Source organism: Salvelinus fontinalis, chromosome 11, assembly GCF_029448725.1.
Source record: "Salvelinus fontinalis isolate EN_2023a chromosome 11, ASM2944872v1, whole genome shotgun sequence".
Taxonomy (NCBI): Eukaryota; Metazoa; Chordata; class Actinopteri; order Salmoniformes; family Salmonidae; genus Salvelinus; species Salvelinus fontinalis.
The window spans coordinates 32,867,319-32,888,165 of NC_074675.1; the positions used below are offsets into that span (position 1 = coordinate 32,867,319).

At 46.4% G+C, this 20,847-nt stretch overlaps 1 protein-coding gene across 1 annotated transcript in view; it reads left to right on the forward strand.

Moving 5' to 3' along the window:
• The first annotated feature begins 1,846 nt into the window (after positions 1-1,846).
• Positions 1,847-20,847, forward strand: part of LOC129865575 (galactose-3-O-sulfotransferase 2-like) — a 61,748-nt gene continuing 42,747 nt past the window's right edge. The window contains exon 1 of the mRNA XM_055938462.1: positions 1,847-2,180. The gene's annotated coding sequence lies outside the window, so the exon portion shown is untranslated. The remainder of the gene's footprint in view (positions 2,181-20,847) is intronic.

Below are 20,847 nucleotides of genomic sequence, written 5' to 3' on the forward strand. Positions count from 1 at the left end.
CTGGCACACAAGCAGCACCACAGACATGCATTGAAGGATCATTCCGATAATGGCTGACATGTTGTTTTTAATTGATTGATCATATTTAAAAGGGTGCTTTCATGAATTACATTAACAAGAATTCTGAAACAAATTTACAAACCCTCATTTGACAACTTGGAAAGCGCATCATGCCATATAGGCTGGCACATTTTCAATCTGTACTATCTCGAACAGCCTACTGTCACTCACAGATTCACAGAATAGCGCCAAATAAACTTGAACAAAGAGGAATCAGTAAATAAATGCCCACTGCTATTCAATGAAGATCCTGCCTTCATTCCGCTTTGATCAACCTTTTTTGCCTCGATGTGTGAATCTTGGCCAGCAATAGGCTACTTTGTATTTTATAGAGGTACTAGTATGCAATTCCCCCCAAAATTAGAAGTGCCGATACGGCCGTAACATATCATACTGTAACGACCCTGGGTTTATAAGCGCGGAAATCGACTCTGCCGCTTGAGCATGCTTTTGCGGCACAGTCGATAGCGCGCCGGACCTCGGGCTTAGGAGGTCGAGGGTTCGAGACCTGCTCCCTGCTGTTCCATTACATTGGTGTCAGAAGTGATCGGACCTCGCATCCACGACAGTGCGTGTGCTTGGCCGGTGAGCGCGTTCCTGTAAGACGTAAAGTCGCAAGCTAGCGCGAGGACGCGCTCTTTGAAAGGAGGGAGTAGAGTAACGACCCTGGGTTTATAAGCGCGGAAATCGACTCTGCCGCTTGAGCATGCTTTTGCGGCACAGTCGATAGCGCGCCGGACCTCGGGCTTAGGAGGTCGAGGGTTCGAGACCTGCTCCCTGCTGTTTCATTACAATACTAAATGGAGTGTCTCGGATTTACATACAGATTAATATGAGATGTTCTGAAACCAGGCTGCTTTAACCCCTACACCCTAGCCTAGCTAACATTAGCCACCTAGCTAACGTTACCCGTAGCCACCCAGCTAATGTTACCCACAACAAATTGTAACTTGTAACGTATCATACATTTGCAAATTTGTAATATATTATTTGAAATCGATGATGGACATCCACAAATGAATACATAACATACGAAACGTAACGTAACATTCATAATTAGAGTGTTTTTGGATTTACATTTACTATGTTACGTCTACCCCTGAGTCCAGGTTGCTCATTCATTCGGGCCCAGAAAGTTTGTTCTCATGTGGGGCTCATGGTTTCATTCTCCTGCGCCAGCGCGAGAGGAGCATGTATGAATGGAGCGTTTGTTTTCTGCGGAATATAATGCTTGGCGAACAGATGGGGGTTGGAGGAAGAGGAACAGGGACAGATAGACCATGACACAAGAGCTTGGATGCTGACTTGTGTTCAACTTCTCTTGACTGACTGAATGGAGTCTCTCTAGTCTAGCCTACATTCATTTAAAAACGTTTTTACACGGCTTTGAATTGTTTAGCCTAAATATTTTTGGCCAAGCACCAGAGTTGCCATTATTGTGTGAATTAAACAGATAGCCTTTATTTTAAGGACTATATCACTCCATTGACTTAGGCCCCTACTAAATAAATATTTTTAAAGTTTGATTTTATAGAAGAGAAAGGTAGCTTTTTGACCTCGGCCAGCTCTTTCATAATGTTAAATATCTCACACATAAAGATACAGCACGCGAGCTTGCATGACTGATGACTTCACACGCACACACACACGCACTCTCACTCAAACACACTCTATGGTCACAGCCTACTTTTGAAGTAGAGAGAGGGGAAGCAGCCAGCAGTGACAGACTGGTCTGGTATAGAGGGAGAGAGGGAGGGATAAGAGGAGGAGAGTGGGGGAAGGGTTGATTGTTAGAGCAAGTAGGCTGCTGAGGAGAGAGGACTTCAGAAGCAGTGCACTCTACAAGAAAATATGCTGTCTGGTTGAAATCTATTGGATTTTCAGATGTTAACGTTAGGATACACGTTTAGCGAACTTTATGACCACATTCGCTGTTGTTCCTTGTAGTTCTTGGAAGTGTGAGTACTAGGTACGAACTCGCTAGACTTGAGATGAGTTAGCGGTATACTGGCCGTTAGCTAGTTTAAGAAGTAAAGATTATTTCATAGAAAGGGTTGGCAATATCGAGGAAAATCCTCGTCCAGACATTGGCAAGAAAATTCCACTTAACGACCTATCGGGTGAGTAAAGTGTCTGCATAACAATGGTACATACTTTATGAATTATGGTTGGAAAAATATTGATATGAACTTTTGCACAGATCTTGCTAGCCATGTGGATCCACAATGGACAGACTGGTAATTCACGTCGCTAATAATAACTTTTGAGGGATTTTTTTTAGAAAACACATCACGTTCACAAGAGAAATTATTCAGCTAACTCTCCATAAACGGACTAGCTAGCTACTTTGCACTAAACAGTCGTATTTTGTTGGATTCATTTTCGTACTGGTCCCCCGTGCGAATCGAACCCAAAACCCTGGCGTTGCAAGCCCCTTGCCATACCAACTAAGTCATACAGTTGTATTAGTTAACAATATAAACATCACTAAGTCTTGTATAATTGGGTTTTTAGCAATGATAACTATAGTATTTGAGGCTCAGACGCATCACATCAGGTAGTCGATAAACATTGGTGAATCGATCGGTCACTGACTAGGCTACAAGACAATGGGGGACTATATCCCCCGTTTTCGAACTCGTTCTGGGGAGTAGACAGCTTATGGCCAGGGTTTTGACCAATCAGTTGGGCTAATCTAGTTTAGGCTGATCCTATGGCTCAGTATATCTAGGTATACGTGTTGTTGTGGTCCCTGGTGAAGGTTCTCAGTAAACTGCTTAAGTAAGAGCATTTTGACATGTTTACATTTAGCCTTCTCATGATAGCATAGGATGGTTACGATACAACTCAGGTCTTCACCCGTGTCATTTTCGTTGGACAAGAATGCACACAATATTGTTTTGTTCCTTCCTCCTTGAGTACTGATTTGATTTAGGCCATTATAAACAAAGCAGCTGTTTTCCACTGTAAAGTAGGCCTATATGTAACTAAATTGGAATGTCAACCATTTTTATTGCAATTGATAAACTTTCTTTATGTTGAACATAACCCTAATTCAATTTGACTCTATCAACCACGTCAAATAGTCTCCATTTTAGTACTAATGTTATTACTAGTTTATTAAACAGTTATAAACACACTGAAGTAGGCTATTTCAGCAACATACATATATATATATATATATTTAATGCATTTAGGCAATGACATTGGTTGACATTTGCCAGAAGAAAAAACATCAATATTTTTGTGAAGTATCTGACAGCCATTTGATGTGTTCAATGAGGCATTGTATCATGTGGTTTGCATTATATAATGTTCATACTGGGCGGGGGCTTGGAGCCGAGGCGCCCTAAACAGTAAAATCAATAGACTGGCCCTGGCTCCGCCTCCACCAGTGGCTCTCAACAGTGCTTTTTCATAAAGATAAATAAAAAAGTAACCTTTATTTAACTAGTCAAGTCAGTTCAGAACAAATTCCCTACACCGGCCAAACCCGGATGACGCTGGGCCAATTGTGCGCCGCCCTATGGGACTCCCAATCACGGCCGGTTGTGATACAGCCTGGATTATAGAGATACTAGTTACGGCCATAGACATAGAAATGTTTTTTATAGCTAATAGTGATAAATATCTCTAGATATAGAAATATAACTCCTAGAGACTGTCTGACATGCTATATGGAGGGGTGAACGTTGAGTGATGATACATGAACATAGAGTCAAAAGTAGTGGTCCCCTTTGGGATACCACTTCAGTCGCTAGCTAGGCTGTTAATCTATCATATGATACTCTCTCTGGCCACCTTATAGACATTGAATAGATCGATACACATTCATTTCTCTGTCAAAGAGTCTACAACCACTCCCCTGCTTCCAATAGAGTGTAGCCTACATCTGGTCTGTAGTAGTAAGGATACTGACTGACCCTTCAGTGCTGAGACATGGTTTAGATTAGTGTAAATCAACCCTGCTGCCCCAGGACAAGACTAACACACCTCATTGAACTCATCAAAGGCTTTATGATTAGGTGATTAAGTGTGTTTACAGCTCGAGATGGAACTCTAGAACACTGGTTTGGAATATAATTAGATGAATTAGATCCCTCTCTCTCTCTCTCGTTTTCTCTCTCTCTCTAGCTCTCTCTCTCCCTAGCTCTCTCTCACAGTTTTTCTCTTTCTCTCGGTCGATCTCTCTGCCCTACTGAAAATGTCACAATCTGTTAACCTTCCACCCTGTCCTGTACTGTCTCTTGTACTCTCCTCAGCCTGTGAGCCACACTACAGCACACACACACACACACACACACACACACACACACACACACACACACACACACACACACACACACACACACACACACACACACACACACACACACACACACACACACACACGGGCAGACGGGCAGACGGGCAGTCAGGCAGAAACAGGCAGGCATAAATCTTTTTTAAAAGTTGAAACATTATATGACAGTCATTATTGACATTTTTTATTGAAATTCAATTATACATTTAGTCTATTTTAAAGCACTTTTTGGTTTATTTTCTCTAGTAGTTATTTGTATTTTTGCAAATTTGGAGAATGAAACCCCTACTTGTTTGCACACTATCTCAGTGTTTCTAGTTACCTTTTGGCCATCCCTAACAGATGGAGGGCAATTTGCTGGGAAAACACTTGCAACCTATAGCGAGCTTATGCACTCTATATTCATAATTGTGTAATGAAGGTTCAGTACATACCAACATATAGGTTGCCTATGGGCCGATCTGAAGTCTTACAACCTGTCAAACAACAGCTCTCATGACTCTCATAAATACAATCAATTGCAGATAGTTTACTAGTTCACTGGTGGGGACCAGGGTAAAGAAAGAAACACTTGAGGCATTCAGATTAGCCTTACAGATCTGAGTGATCATTATCTCCACCCACATGGCACCTTTTCCTCCTCCACAGATGCTTATTGTGAGGGAGGGAAGGAGGAAAGGAGAAGGGTGGAAGGTCTGGGATGCATCCCAAATGGCACCCTCTTCCCTATAGATTGCACTACTTTTGACCAGAGCTCAATGGGGCCTGGTCAAAAGTAGTGCACTATATAGGGAATAGGGTGCCATTTGGGATAGAGCCCTGGGCAGCTGGTGTGTTGGGGCTTAGAGCCTAGGGGCCATTCTCTGCCAAGGACCAGCTACAGTTAAACGATTAGTGGCTTTAAAGCTAAATATATCTTCAGCCTCAGGACCTAAGGTCTTCCTTCCCTAAGCCAGATCTGGGTTCGAATAGTATTAGAAAGATAAAATAACTTTATCTGTGCTCGATTGAGGTTGATGGCACAAATGGAACCAATGGAATAGTCCACAGAAATCCCGAAGTGCAAACTCCAACCCTGGCAGAGTTGCCATTCCAGGAAAGATTTCAAATACCGTTTGAACCCCTAAGCTTCCACTAGTGCACACAATGGAGGATGGCTAAGACAGTAACTGTAGCGACGATAACTAGGAAGTCACTGTGAGCGACACCTCCGGCTGACACGATTGTGTGAACTAGTTCATAATTTTGAGTTGACGACACACGCATAGACACACACGCAAGAATGTCAACTCTGCAGAGTCATGTTTAAATCTATCACTCGCTCTGTCTCTACGAGAAGTTCAGGGTCAATGTTAAGGGACCGCAATCAGATTGGTTGGTCATGTGCTTTGGGCTCTTGATGCGTTGTTATCCTACAATTGAATTTAGCTCCATTTAGCTACGTCTATTCTATTCTATTGTTATCTCCGTTATGTACAGGGGCTTTTCTGATCCACACTATAGGCCTACGGAATCAAGGACAAACGTCTCCAAATGAACCCTATAGTACTATAATGCCTCCAAATGAACCCTATAGTACTATACTGTCTCCAATTAATCCTACCTGCACTACCCTGTCTGACTGGCATGCCAATGGGTCACTTGAGGAAATAGGTTAATGCTATGTATGCTTTTGAATAGAGGTAATGTATTCATGTTTACCATCCATTCTAGGGTTGAAAAAATGATGCTAGTTTTCACAAAATTCCCACCTTTTCTGGAAATTGGAGGATTGGAGGATTTCTGGAACGTCTTCTTATTCCCTCCTCCTGATTCCAGGAATTGTCCAACCAGGATTTCTGTAAAATCTGGGAATAGGCCTTACCCAAGAAAAAACAATGAATTTGATTCTGATAGCTCGATTACTTTACTTAAAGCTTCCTATGGCTGGGGGCAGTATTGAGTAGCTTGGATGAATAAGGTGCCCAGAGTAAACTGCCTCCTACTCAGTCCCAGAAGCTAAGATATGCATATTATCAGTAGATTTGGATAGAAAACACTCTGACGTTTCTAAAACTGTTTGAATGATGTCTGTGAGTATAACAGAACTCATATGGCAGGCATAAACCTGAGAAAAAATCCAACCAGGAAGTGGGAAATCTGAGGTTTGTAGGTTTGCCTATCCAATATATAGTGTCTATGGGGTCATATTGCACTTCATAAGGCTTCCACTAGATGTCACCAGTCTTTAGAACCTTGTTTGATGCTTCTACTGTGAAGGAGGGGGGAATGGGAGCTGTTTGAGTCAGGGCTCTGGCAGAGTGCCACGAGCTCACTCAGGCGCGCCCCGGTGAGAGTTAGCTGCGTTCCATCGCATTTCTACAGACAAAGAAATTCTCCGGTTGAAACATTATTGAAGATTTATGTTGAAAACATCCTAAAGATTGATTCTATACATCGTGTGACATGTTTCTACGAACTGTAATGGAATTTTTTAAACTTTTTGTCTGGCCTGCGCGTCATCAATTTGGATTTTGGAACTAAACGCGCGAACAAAAAGGAGGTATATGGACATAAATTATGGACGTTATCGAACAAAACAAACATTTATTGTGGAACTGGGATTCCTGGGAGTGCATTCTGATGAAGATCATCAAAGGTAAGTGAATATTTATAATGCTATTTCTGACTTGTGTTGACTCCACAACATGGCGGATATCTGTATGGCTTGTTTTGGTCTCTGAGCGTTGTACTCAGATTATAGCATGGTGTACTTTTTCCGTAAAGTTTTTTTGAAATCTGACACAGCGGTTGCATTAAGGAGAAGTTCATCTAAAGTTCCATGTGTAATACTTGTTTCTTTTATCAATGTTTAATATGAGTATTTCTGTAAATTGATGTGGCTCTCTGCAAAATCACCGGATGTTTTGGAGGCAAAACATTACTGAACATAACGCGCCAATGTAAACTAAGATTTTTGGATATAAATATGAACTTTATCGAACAAAACATACATGTATTGTGTAACATGAAGTCCTATGAGTGTCATCTGATGAAGACCATCAAAGGTTAGTTATTAATTTTATCTCTATTTCTGCTTTTTGTGACTCCTCTCTTTGGCTGGAAAAATGGCTGTGTTTTTCTGTGACTAGGTACTGACCTAACATAATCGTTTGGTGTGCTTTCGTCGTAAAGCCTTTTTGAAATCGGACATTGTGGTGGGATTAACAACAAGTTTATCTTTAAAATGGTGTAAAATACTTGTATGTTTGAGGAATTTTAATTATGAGATTTCTGTTGTTTGAATTTGGCGCCCTGCACTTTCACTGGCTGTTGTCAAGTCGATCCCGTTAACGGGATCTCAGCCATATTAATTAAGTCTCGCTCTTAGCGAAAACCTGTATACTAAGATGCTTTCCTTCTAGTAACTGAGCCCGTAACGTTATGACTATAACTACAGTTCTCTGAAGGAGGGAAACGAGGTACAACATACTATGGGGTGTCGCACTCTCGCAAATGAAATGCCCGATGTTCCTGTAGGGACATAAGCACTGACAAGGAACCAGCCCTTTATCTTGGCACCAGAGCTCAAACGCTTGCCACTTTATACGCCTACAGCACAGGTGTCAAACTCATTCCACGGGGGGCCGAGTGTCTGTGGGTTTTCGCTCCTCCCTTGTACTTGATTGATGAATTAACATCACTAATTAGTTAGGAACTCCCCACACCTGGTTGTCTAGGGCTTTATTGAAAGGAAAAACCAAAAACCTGCAGACACTAGGCCCTCCGTGGAATGAGTTTGACACCCCTGGCCTACAGCCTCCCCCCCCGCCCTTGCAGACTGAATAGTAGCAGTAACGTTCGGAGTGTTGTAACTTTTAATGGGTTACAGAGTTAATGTTTACAGTTAATTAATTGAGCTGTGTCTAAAGATATTTTCTTTACAGTTAATTACATATGTAATTGTATTAGAATTTGTGTGATGGAGATTGAGAGAACTACATACATATTTCTGTTGTATTGGTTGGTATTGGATTACACTATTGACTGCAGGTACCAGAATGCCTTGCAACAGGTAGTAGAAAAAAAAGGTGACAAGTGATTATCCTGACTTTCGCTAGCAACTTTGTTTTATTGTTTTGTAGAATCTAAAGTTGTTAAATGTAACGTGAACAAGTATTATTACTAAAAGAAGCTTTCATTTCACAACCCGACATCCCGAGTCTTTACTTTGAAGATAGTTATTCTATACGGAGGTAACCCTCTAGCCATCAGATTGGCCCTCTCAGGGGCCAGGCCCATAGGAACCAAATCCCATTGCGTGCCAAACCTGCCCTTGCGCCTGGGACAACAAGTCCCTGCGCAACTGGAGTTGCCACTGGTGTCCTCTTAAAAGGTGAATGATCTCTGTGAAACGAGGTTGCTTTGGCCAATGGGGAGCCACAAGAATTAACAACAAGCCCTCCAGGCGTACCCGCTTCACGTGGGCTGAACCAGGTGCTCATTGTCTAATTTCCCATTGAAGTACTCAAGTCCCTTATCGAGAGAAACAGATGACAAAGCACGCTTCCTTGAGATGCGTAATGATCTACTTCGGCCCTACCGAACATTTCCCATATCTGTGAGACCACCCAGGGTTCAGCCATAGTAGTACGGTGCCCCTGAAACAAATTAGAGTTAAGTGCCTTGCTCAAGGGCACATCGACAGATGTTCACATAGTCGGCTCGGGTATTCAAACCAGCAACATTTTGGTTACTGGCCCAATGCTCTAGGGCCCCACCTGGATAGAATATCATTAGGAGAGAGAGAGACTGAGCCCCTCACCGTCTGTTAATATTTGCCACCACCGCCATAAGTATTGCTAGTTCTGACCAGCACAAGCCGGCCGGACAAAGGCGGGATGAAGCGCCTCAGCGCCAGCTACACGGTTAGGAGCTCCAGGTAATTGATATGCAGCCACTGTCCATTCCCCCCCGAATTGAGCTGTCATCGTACATTACACCCACCTTCAGGGGTGCCTCAGCTGGCTCGTCGGCCTTCCATGCCTTAGCTGGCTCGAGAGTTTTTTTTGCCTCGGTTGGCTCGGCAGGCTTCCATCCCACTTCATGCCTCAGCCGGCTTGTCGGGCTCCCACACCTCAGCCGGCTCATCAGGCTCTCATCCCACGTCATGCCTCAACCAACTTGTCGACGCTCCCACACTTTAGCCGGCTCGTCGGGCTCCCACGCCTCATGCGGCTCGTCGGGCTCCCACGCCTCCGCCGGTTCGTCGAGGATGGCTCGTTGTCAGGCTCAAAAAGCCTCAAATTTGCCCCGATGGCCACCATTTTTTCAACCAAGGTCAGCTTGTTGCGTGCTTTGGTGTGTGTGTATTCCCAAACAAGGTCCAGTTACACTCTGAGGAAGCTGATGTTGGTGGGATTTGGAGGATGATGGAGGCAACAGGGGAAAGAGCCTCAGATCCACCAGGTGGCTGATGAGATATGTTGGCACGATTGCCATATAGCATCTCCATCCCAAAGCCCTTGCTTGGAAGTGTACTTTGCCAGACTGCCAAGAACCTTGCCCTCATCCAGGCCTAGGTGGCGAGACACGGTAATGATGCCAGCATTCTTGGGGTCCAACATGTACGCTGGGCTTCAGGCAGAAGTCTTCACGCTTTTTGATGTATTTCAGAACTGCAGTTTCCTCTGCTTGGAGCAACAGGGAAGTGGGCAGGGCAGTACGGATTTCTTCTCTTACATCTGCAAGCAGAGTCTGAACATCAGACAGGATGGCATTGTCTCCCTCAATCCGTGCAATGGCTACTGCTATAGGTTTCAGGAGTTTCAGGCTGCTTATCACTCTCTCCCAAAATACATCATCCAGGAGGATTCTCTTGATGGGGCGGTCGATATTGGCAGACTGGCCATTTGGCCATTTCTTGGAGAGACTCCTTCCCCTCCAGGAGACTGTCAAACATGATGACAGCACCACCCCGACGGGTGTTGCTGGGCAGCTTCAATGTGGTGCTCTTATTCCTCTCACTTTGCTTGGTGAGGTAGATTGCTGCTATAACTTGATGACCCTTCACATACCTAACCATTTCATTGGCTCTCTTATAGAGTGTATCCATTGTTTTCAGTGCCATGATGTCCTTGAGGAGCAGATTCAATGCATGAGCAGCACAGCCAATGGGTGTGATGTGAGGGTAGGACTCCTCCACTTTAGACCAAGCAGCCTTCATGTTTGCAGCTTTGTCTGTCACCAGTGCAAATACCTTCTGTGGTCCAAAGTCATTGATGACTGCCTTCAGCTCATCTGCAATGTAGAGACCGGTGTGTCTGTTTTCCCTTCTGTCTATGCTTTTGTAGAATACTGGTTGAGGGGTAGAGATGATGTAGTTAATTAGTCCTTGCCCACAAACATTCGACCACCCATCAGAGATGATTGCAATACAGTCTGCTTTCTCTATGATTTGCTTGACCTTCACTTGAACTCTGTTGAACTCTGCATTCAGCAAATGAGTAGATTAAGCTGGAGGGGTGTATGCTGGGCGGAGAACATTCAGAAATCTCTTCCAATACACATTGCCTGTGAGCATCAGAGGTGAACCAGTTGCATACACAGCTCGAGCAAGACATTCATCTGCATTTCTTTGACTACATTCCTTCATTGGGTCAAAAAAACTTCTGATTCCAGGAGGACAATGAGCTGTTGCTATCGATAAGGTGTCTGATTCATCATTTTCACCTCGAATAGAAGTAGAAGGACTTTTGTCAGAGGTTGCTTGTTGTGAGCGCTGAGGGGACTTGGCCAGATGATTCTGCATCTTTGTTGCGTTCTTCACATATGATTTGGACACAGTATTTGCAAATGTATACCGCTTTTCCTTCTACATTAGCTGCAGTGAAATGCCTCCACACATCAGATAATGCCCGTGGCATTTTCCTGTAAAGATTAGAAGATCATGAGTAAAAAAAAAAATACAATTCCATGTACAGATAAATAGTTAAGCAGTTAGATTAAACAACTCCTTTGTAAGGATAATGTTTTAAAATTAAACATGTATGGAAACAGGTTAATTAACACTCCTCAGTTCACAGGCTCAAGCAAGCTAAAACCCACATGGTAGCAAAAACTAACTAGCAGAAATTGTTAACAAGTACGAAATGATTTAAACACACTTTGCTGTAGGCTACTATTTACTAGTGAACAAAAAATAATGTATGTCATATAAAATATCTTCACCCCACCCAGTATTGTAATTAAAACTTACCAGAAAGCAAGTAGTTCTTGGCTCAGACACTGTAGTAGTGTTGGCTCAATAGCATCTCATTAGTGTGCAAGATCTTGAGAATCAGCTGTACATGTGATGGAAGAGTGTACTGTGCATGCAGAGGGTTGCAATTCCATTGAATTTGGGATAGTTTAACTGAAATATACCACAAGACCTAGAATTGCCTGATGTGTATCCCGCAAAAAAAGATCCACTCTTATAAGCTAACTTTTTTGATGAATTTAAGCAAAGTTCCCAAAATTAACCAAAATTAACTTCCCATGGAAAATTTCCGTGAAAATTACGGAAATTTACCTGAAAGTTTCCGACCCTTTGCAACCCTAGTTACACCAGATACTGACTGGTTTTCGGATCCACACCTCTACTTTTTTTAAGGTATGTGTGATGAACAGATGCATATCTGTATTCCCAGTCATGTGAAATCTATAGATTAGGGCAGGGGTGTCAAAGTCAAATGGACGGAGGGCCAAATAAAAAATTTAGCTACAAGCCGAGGGCCGGACTGTTCGAATGTTCATTGAAAAATTTTTAAATTACGCATATAGTCTAGTGAACCTAATTGAACCTACTGAAAACCTAACAAATATATTCCAATATGATCAGATAAATAAAGCAATATTTTCTTATGGCTCTGTCAGTAATCTTTAATTTTCAACAGACACAAAAGACAAATTTCCTTTATATAAAAATCCCCATAACATGAACATTAAATGAAAGAAACCGGTATTCAAGGCACCATCAGTAGCCTATATTTTCTATTTTAGCAAAAGTGGGCTAAATTTACTTCAAAGAAAAAAACAATAATAGCAATTTTCTATCATCCACTCAACTGAAATATTTTTAAAATATAATTGGATTGAAATACAATAAAATAAAGTGCAAAAATCTATTAATCAAAAACAACACTTTGTTTAAGGAGAAGTAACATGCAGTGAAAACAAATATTAAACTTTAACTTTTAAACTTGAACTGAGTAAAAACTCTAAATATGTGATTGCACAGTAATGTTCACTTGTTTGAGGTTGAGGGTGATACTTGGTGGTGTCCCATCTTTTCCACAAGTTCATCAATGTTCGGGGTAAGGCTCTGAGCTGAGGAAATCCTCAGAATTGAGTGGAGGTGTTCAGCAGTAAGTCGACTTCTGTGTGATGTTTTGTTCAGGTTCATCAAAGAAAACAGTTGTTCACACAGGTATGTGCTGCCAAACATAGACAACGTTTGAGCAGCCTGGATGCGCAGCTGGGGCATTGTGTCGGGGAGGAAACGGGCGAACTCCGCAGCACCCACTGCCGCATATTTTGCCCTCAGTGCATCATTGCATTGGAGGTCAATCAACTCCATTTGGAGGTTTGGTGGTGAGCTTTCCACGTCAACAGCAAATGGGTTACCGAGCAGTTCCAACCTGCTTTTTTGTGCTTCAAAGTCAGCAAATCGGCGTCGAAAGTCAGCGGCAAGCATACCTATTTTATCAGCCAACTGTGCGCTCGGGAACGCACTGGTAGAGAGCTTCTCTTTCATGGTCTGGCAGCTGGGAAAGTGGCTCAAATTTTCTTTCCGCATCTGCGTCTCCCACAGAGTCAGTTTGGTTTTAAATGCCTTCACTGTACTGTACATATCAGAGATGACATGATCCCGACCCTGCAGCTGCAAGTTCATTGCATTCAGATGACTCGTAATGTCACACAGAAAAGCCATTTCACACAGAAACATTTCGTCTCGGAGTTGTGTTGTGTCTTTCCCTTTGCTGTCCAAGAACAGACAAATCTCCTCACGAAGCTCGAAACATCTTTGAAGCACCTTTCCCTGGCTTAGCCATCGCACCTCTGTGTGATAAGGCAAATCACCATGCTCCGTTTCTAACTCCGTCAGAAATGCCTTGAACTGGCGGTGATTCAAACCTTTGGCTCTGATAAAGTTAACTGTGCGCGTGATGATGCTCATTACATGCTCCATTTTCAAGGCTTTACCGCACAACGCTTCCTGGTGTATGATACAATGATAAGCTGTCAGCTCACCTGTCGCGTTTTCCTCTTGCATCTTTTCCCGTATCTTCGCCACCAGTCCGCTCCTGTGTCCACACATCGCAGGTGCTCCGTCGGTTGTCAAACCCACGAGTTTTTCCCAAGGCAGCTCCATCTCATTTACACATCTTGACACCTCTTCATACAAATCATGCCCCGTAGTTGTGCCATGCATAGGACGTAAAGCCAAAAACTCCTCTGTCACGCTTAGGCTGGAGTCCACTCCGCGGATGAAAATTGACAACTGGGCAATGTCAGAAATGTCGGTGCTCTCATCCACAGCCAAGGAATATGCAATGAAATCTTTTCCCTTTTTCACAAGCTGCTCTTTTAGATTGATGGACAACTGGTCTACTCTCTCGGCAATGGTGTTTCTGCTCAGACTCACATTTAAAAAGAGTTGCCTTTTTTCTGGGCAAACTTCGTCACAAACTTTAATCATGCAGTTTTTGATGAAATCCCCCTCCGTAAATGGCCGGGCTGATTTAGCGATCTCTTCTGCCAAAATAAAACTGGCCTTGACAGCAGCCTGGCCTTGTGATTTGGCTTTTTTGAACAGAGCCTGTCGAGATTTGAGGCCTCGTTTTAATTCCTCTGCCTTTTGTAGCCTTTGTTCCATGTCCATATTCTTGTTTTTGTCCGCGTGTTTCGTTTCATAATGTCGTCTCAGATTATACTCTTTCAGTACCGCCACACTTTCTCCACACAGAAGACACACAGGTTTTCCAGCTACCTCCGTGAACATATACTCCGACTCCCACCTTGTTTGAAACCCCCGGTTCTCAGTGTCCACCTTCCGTTTTGCCATTTTTGATGGGTATCTGAAAGTTAATTTTACTGTGATGCTGACGACTGCTGTGCCAATAAATATTGAAATGAAGCAGCCTACTGCTCGGTGCGTCACCGTTGCATTGTGGGAAATGTAGTATTGGTGCGTGTAAAAGATCTGCGGGCTGCCGGCTTGCTGCGGTCTGCGGGCCGGTTCTAATAATAAATCAAGATCATCCCAGGGGCCGTAAAAAACCTTCTCGCGGGCCGGATGTGGCCCGCGGGCCTTGACTCTGACATATGTGGATTAGGGCCTAATGAATTCATTTCAGTTGACTGATATCCTTATATGAATTGTAACTCAGTACAATCGTAGAAATTGTTGCATGTTGCATTTATATTTTTTTCCAGTGTATTATCTTTTGAATTGAATTTACTTACTGTGTGAGGTGAAGAAATGACTGAGTGTCACGTTCCTGACCTATTTCTGTTAGTTTGTTGTATGTGTTAGTTGGTCAGGACGTGAGTTTGGGTGGGCAGTCTATGTTTTCTGTTTCTATGTTGGTTAATGGGTACCTAATATGGCTCTCAATTAGAGGCAGGTGTGTGTCGTTTCCTCTGATTGAGAGTCATATTTAGGTAGGTGTTTTCACACTGTTTGTTGTGGGTGGTTGTCTCCTGTGTCAGTGTTTGTCGCACCATACGGGACTGTTCGGTTTGTTTTGTACATCGTTCTTTTTGTGTAGTCTATTTTCCCTGTTCGTGCGTTCTTCGTGTTTTATGTAAGTTCGTATAATTCAGGTCTGTCTACACATTCGTTTTGTTATTTTGTTAGTTAATTCAAGTATAGTTCGTTTTCTGTCTTCGTTGTTTTGTCGTGTCTTTATTAAATATGTCATTTCACAACGCTGCGCCTTGGTTCCATCACTACTCCTCCTCTTCGGTTGAAGAACCACCCACCAATCCAGAACCAAGCAGTATAAGTTCGAGCAGTGGAACACGCAACAGGAGAGGCTTAATTATTTGGAGAAATGGACATGGGAGGAAGACCTAGAAGGCAAAGGACCCTGGGCGCAGCCAGGAGAATATCGCCGCCCCAAAGCTGAGTTGGAGGCAGCGAAAGCAGAGAGGCGGCGATATGAGGAAGCAGCAAGGAAGCAAGGCTGGAGACCGGAGAATCAAGCCCAAAACCGGCGTTATGAGGGGACGCGTCTAGCACGGAAGCCCGAAAAGCCCGTGAGTACTACCCAAAAATTTCTTGGGGGTGGGGGGGGCTAAGAGGTAGTGGGCCAAGGGCAGGTAGGAGACCTGCGCCCACTTCCCAGGCTAACCGTGGAGAGCGGGAGTACGGGCAGACGCCGTGTTACGCAGTAGAGCGCACGGTGTCTCCTGTACGTGTGCATAGCCCAGTGCGGGTTATTCCACCTCCCCGCACTGGTAGGGCTAGATTGGGCATTCAGCCAAATGTCATGAAGCCGGCCCTACATATCTGGCCACCAGTAAGTCTCCTCGGGCCGGCTTACATGGCACCAGCCTTACGCATGGTGTCCCCGGTTCGCCTACATAGCCCGGTGCGGGTTATTCCACCTCCCCGCACTGGTCGGGCGACGGGGAGCATTCAACCAGGTAAGGTTGGGCAGGCTCAATGCTCAAGGGAGCCAGTACGCCTACACGGTCCGGTATTTCCGGCGCCACCTCCCCGCCCCAGTTCAGTACCACCAGTGCCTATACCACGCACCAGGCTTCCAGTGCGTTTTCAGAGCACTGTTCCTCCTCCACGCACTCTTCCTATGGTGCATGTCTCCAGCCCAGTGCCTCCAGTTCCGGCACCACGCACTAAGTCACCTGTGGGTCTCCAGAGCCCTGTACGCACTGTTCCTTCTCTCCGCACTCGCCCTGATGTGCGTGCCCTCAGCCCGATACCTCCAGTTCCGGTACCACGCACCAGGCCTATAGTGCGCATTGAGAGTCCAGTGTGCCCTGTTGTTGTTCCCCGCACTAGCCTGAAGGTGTGTGTCCTTAGCCCGGTACCTCCAGTTCCGGTACCACGCACCAGGCCTACAGTGCGTCTCATCCGGCCAGAGCCATCCGTCTCACCAGTGCCATCTGAGCCATCCGTCTCACCAGTGCCGTCTGAGCCATCCGTCTGCCCAGTGCCGTCTGAGCCATCCGTCTGCCCAGTGCCGTCTGAGCCATCCGTCTGCCCAGTGCCGTCTGAGCCATCCGTCTGCCCAGTGCCGTCTGAGCCATCCGTCTGCCCAGTGCCGTCTGAGCCATCCGTCTGCCCAGTGCCGTCTGAGCCATCCGTCTGCCCAGTGCCGTCTGAGCTATCCGTCTGCCCAGTGCCGTCTGAGCCATCCGTCTGTCCCGAGCCATTAGAGCCGCCCGTCTGTCCCGAGCCGTCAGAGCCGTTAGTCAGTCAGGAGCCGCTAGAGCCATTCGTCAGTCAGGATCTGCCAGAACCGCCAACCAGACAGGCTCTGCCAGAGCCGCCAACCAGACTGGATGTGCCAGAGCCGCCAACCAGACTGGATGTGCCAGAGCCGCCAACCAGACTGGATCTGCCAGAGCCGCCAACCAGACTGGATCTGCCAGAGCCGCCAGCCAGCCATGAGCGTCCAGAGCCGTCAGCCAGCCATGAGCGTCCAGAGCCGTCAGCCAGCCATGAGCGTCCAGAGCCGTCAGCCAGCCATGAGCGTCCAGAGCCGTCAGCCAGCCATGAGCGTCCAGAGCCGTCAGCCAGCCTGGATCTGCCAGAGCCGCCAGCCAACCATGAGCGTCCAGAGCCGTCAGCCAGCCATGAGCGTCCAGAGCCGTCAGCCAGCCATGAGCGTCCAGAGCCGTCCAGCCAGGACCTGCCAGAGCCGTCCAGCCAGGACCTGCCAGAGCCGTCCAGCCAGGACCTGCCAGAGCCGTCCAGCCAGGACCTGCCAGAGCCGTCCAGCCAGGACCTGCCAGAGCCGTCCAGCCAGGACCTGCCAGAGCCGTCCAGCCAGGATCTGCCAGAGCCGTCCAGCCAGGATCTGCCAGAGCCGTCCAGCCAGGACCTGCCAGAGCCCCTCAGCCAGGACCTGCCAGAGTCCCTCAGCCCGGAGCTGCCGTCCCTCAGCCCGGAGCTGCCGTCCCTCAGCCCGGAGCTGCCGTCCCTCAGCCCGGAGCTGCCGTCCCTCAGCCCGGGCTGCCCCTTATCCCGGTGCTGCCCCTTATCCCGATGCTGCCCCTTATCCCGATGCTGCCCCTTCTTTTAGGTGGGTTTAGTTGGAGGGTGGTCATTGGGAGGGGGATACAGAAGCGGGGAGTGACTATGGTGGTGTGGGGACAGCGTCCGGAGCCTGAGCCACCACCGTGGTCAGATGCCCACCCAGACCCTCCCCAAGACTTTGTGCTGGTGCGCCCGGAGTTCGCACCTTAAGGGGGGGGTTATGTCACGTTCCTGACCTATTTCTGTTAGTTTGTTGTATGTGTTAGTTGGTCAGGACGTGAGTTTGGGTGGGAAGTCTATGTTTTCTGTTTCTATGTTGGTTAATGGGTACCTAATATGGCTCTCAATTAGAGGCAGGTGTGTGTCGTTTCCTCTGATTGAGAGTCATATTTAGGTAGGTGTTTTCACACTGTTTGTTGTGGGTGGTTGTCTCCTGTGTCAGTGTTTGTCGCACCATACGGGACTGTTCGGTCTGTTTTGTACATCGTTCTTTTTGTGTAGTCTATTTTCCCTGTTCGTGCGTTCTTCGTGTTTTATGTAAGTTCGTATAATTCAGGTCTGTCTACACATTCGTTTTGTTATTTTGTTAGTTAATTCAAGTATAGTTCGTTTTCTGTCTTCGTTGTTTTGTCGTGTCTTTATTAAATATGTCATTTCACAATGCTGCGCCTTGGTTCCATCACTACTCCTCCTCTTCGGTTGAAGAGGAGGAGGAGGACCACCGTTACACTGAGAGCTGGGCACTTTCTTACATTTGACATTTGCGAGAAACAGGCCAGGTACTTCTATGCGTGCTCAGGCGCGAGTTCTCCGTCAACATTAACCGGACAGAGAAATCAGACACATGGCATGAGATAAACCAAAACTTGTTTCTCACAAGCGTAGCAGGTTGTGAACTCTGCAAACAATGTTTCCACTCCGAATGAGAATGGTAAATTACTGTATTTAATAAATGAATAAACATAAATTAAAGTAACCAAATGACAGGGATCAATGGTAAATGTCCTGTTTTACAAACGGTATAGGCTACCACATGGGTATTCATAAAAGTGCAAACCCGACACTGTATAGCCTAGGCTACTATTCTATTTTGCGGGTATAGGAGGGCGGCTATTTTTATTGTCTTTCCTAGGGCAGGACCGGGTCTGATCAGCTTTGATTAGTCTATGAATTAAGAAAAGATTCCATATAAAATGATACATGCCAGGTTGGAGAAGATTGGCACATTGTCCATTGATACAACATTAGTACATTATAGGCCTCAAGAGCCAAAACAACCTTGTCGACTGCTGTTGAATAATTAATGACATATCCAACCCTTTTTAAAAGAAGACCAATTTATTGATTTTACTAGCAAGCAATGAAAACCCGCATTGTATAAAAGAAAGTCCACACATCAAAGATTTGTTTTACTGAAGTGCCATGGTGTAACGATTTTCCTCCTCCTCTCCATTTTCGGAGAAGGAGGAGTATTGAGGGAACCAAGGCGCAGCGGATTGTGAAGACATAATGATTTATTAAACATAAGACGAAAACACGAACTTACTATAAACTAACAAAATAACAAAACGAAAGTAGACAGACCTGAACGACGAACTTACATACAACGTGAAGAACGAAATGAACAAACCGTATACAGTCCCGTATGGTGCAAACATAGACACAGACACAGGAGACAACCACCCACAAACACACAGTGATAATGCCCTACCTAAATATGACTCTTGATTAGAGGAAAATGCAAACCACCTGCCTCTAATCAAGAGCCATACCAGGCAAACCGAAACCCACATAGAAACAGATAACATAGACTGCCCACCCAAAACACATGCCCTGACCATAAACACATAAAAAACAACATAAAACAGGTCAGGACTGTTACAGTACCCCCCCCTCAAGATGCGCACGCCGGGCGCACAAGCACAAAGTCCAGGGGAGGGTCCGGGTGGGCAGTTGACCACGGTGGTGGTTCCGGCTCAGGACGCTGTCCCCTTACCACCTTAGTCACTCCCCTCTTCTGTCTACCCCTTCTAATGACCACCCAAACATTAGCTTCCCCTAAATAAACAGCTAGCACCGGGACAAAGGGCAGCACCGGGACAAGGGGTAGCACCGGGACAAGGGGCAGCACCAGAACAAGGGGCAGCACCAGGATAAGGACCATCACTGGAATAAGGGGCAGCACCAGGACAAGGGGCAGCACCGGGACAAGGGGCAGCACCGGGACAAGGGGCAGCACCGGGACAAGGGGCAGCACCGGGACAAGGGGCAGCACCGGGACAAGGGGCAGCACCGGGACAAGGGGCAGCACCGGGACAAGGGGCAGCACCGGGACAAGGGGCAACACCGGGACAAGGGGCAGATCCCGGCTGAAGGACTCTGGCAGGTCCTGTTTGGACGGCTCTGGCAGGTCCATGCTGGCTGACGGCTCTCTACGCTCATGGCAGGCTGACGGCTCTTGACGCTCATGGCAGGCTGACGGCTCTCGATGCTCATGGCAGGCTGACGGCTCTCGACGCTCATGGCAGGCTGACGGCTCTCGACGCTCATGGCGCTCTGACGGCTCTGGCTGCTCATGGCTCTCTGACGGCTCTGGCTGCTCATGGCTCACTGACGGCTCTGGCTGCTCATGGCTCTTTGACGGCTCTGGCTGCTCATGGCTCTCTGACGGCTCTGGCTGCTCATGGCTCTCTGGCGGCTCTGGCAGATCCTGTCTGGTTGGCGGCTCTGGCAGATCCTGTCTGGTTGGCGGCTCTGGCAGATCCTGTCTGGTTGGCGGCTCTGGCAGATCCTGTCTGGTTGGCGGCTCTGGCAGATCCTGTCTGGTTGGCGGCTCTGGCAGATCCTGTCTGGCTGACGGCTCTAGCGGCTCCTGTCTGGCTGACGGCTCTAGCGGCTCCTGTCTGGCGGATGGCTCTGTAGGCTCATGGCAGACGGGCGGCTTTGCAGGCTCATGGCAGACGGATGGCTCAGACGGCGCTGGGGAGACAGATGGCTCAGATGGCGCTGGAGAGACGGATGGCTCAGATGGCGCTGGGGAGACGGATGGCTCAGATGGCGCTGGGGAGACGGATGGCTCAGATGGCGCTGGGGAGACGGATGGCTCAGATGGCGCTGAGGAGACAGATGGCTCTGGCCGGATATGGCGCACTGTAGACCTGGTGCGTGGTGCCGGAACTGGAGGCACCGTGCTACTGACAAGCACCTTCCTACTAGTGCGGGGAGCAGGGACAGG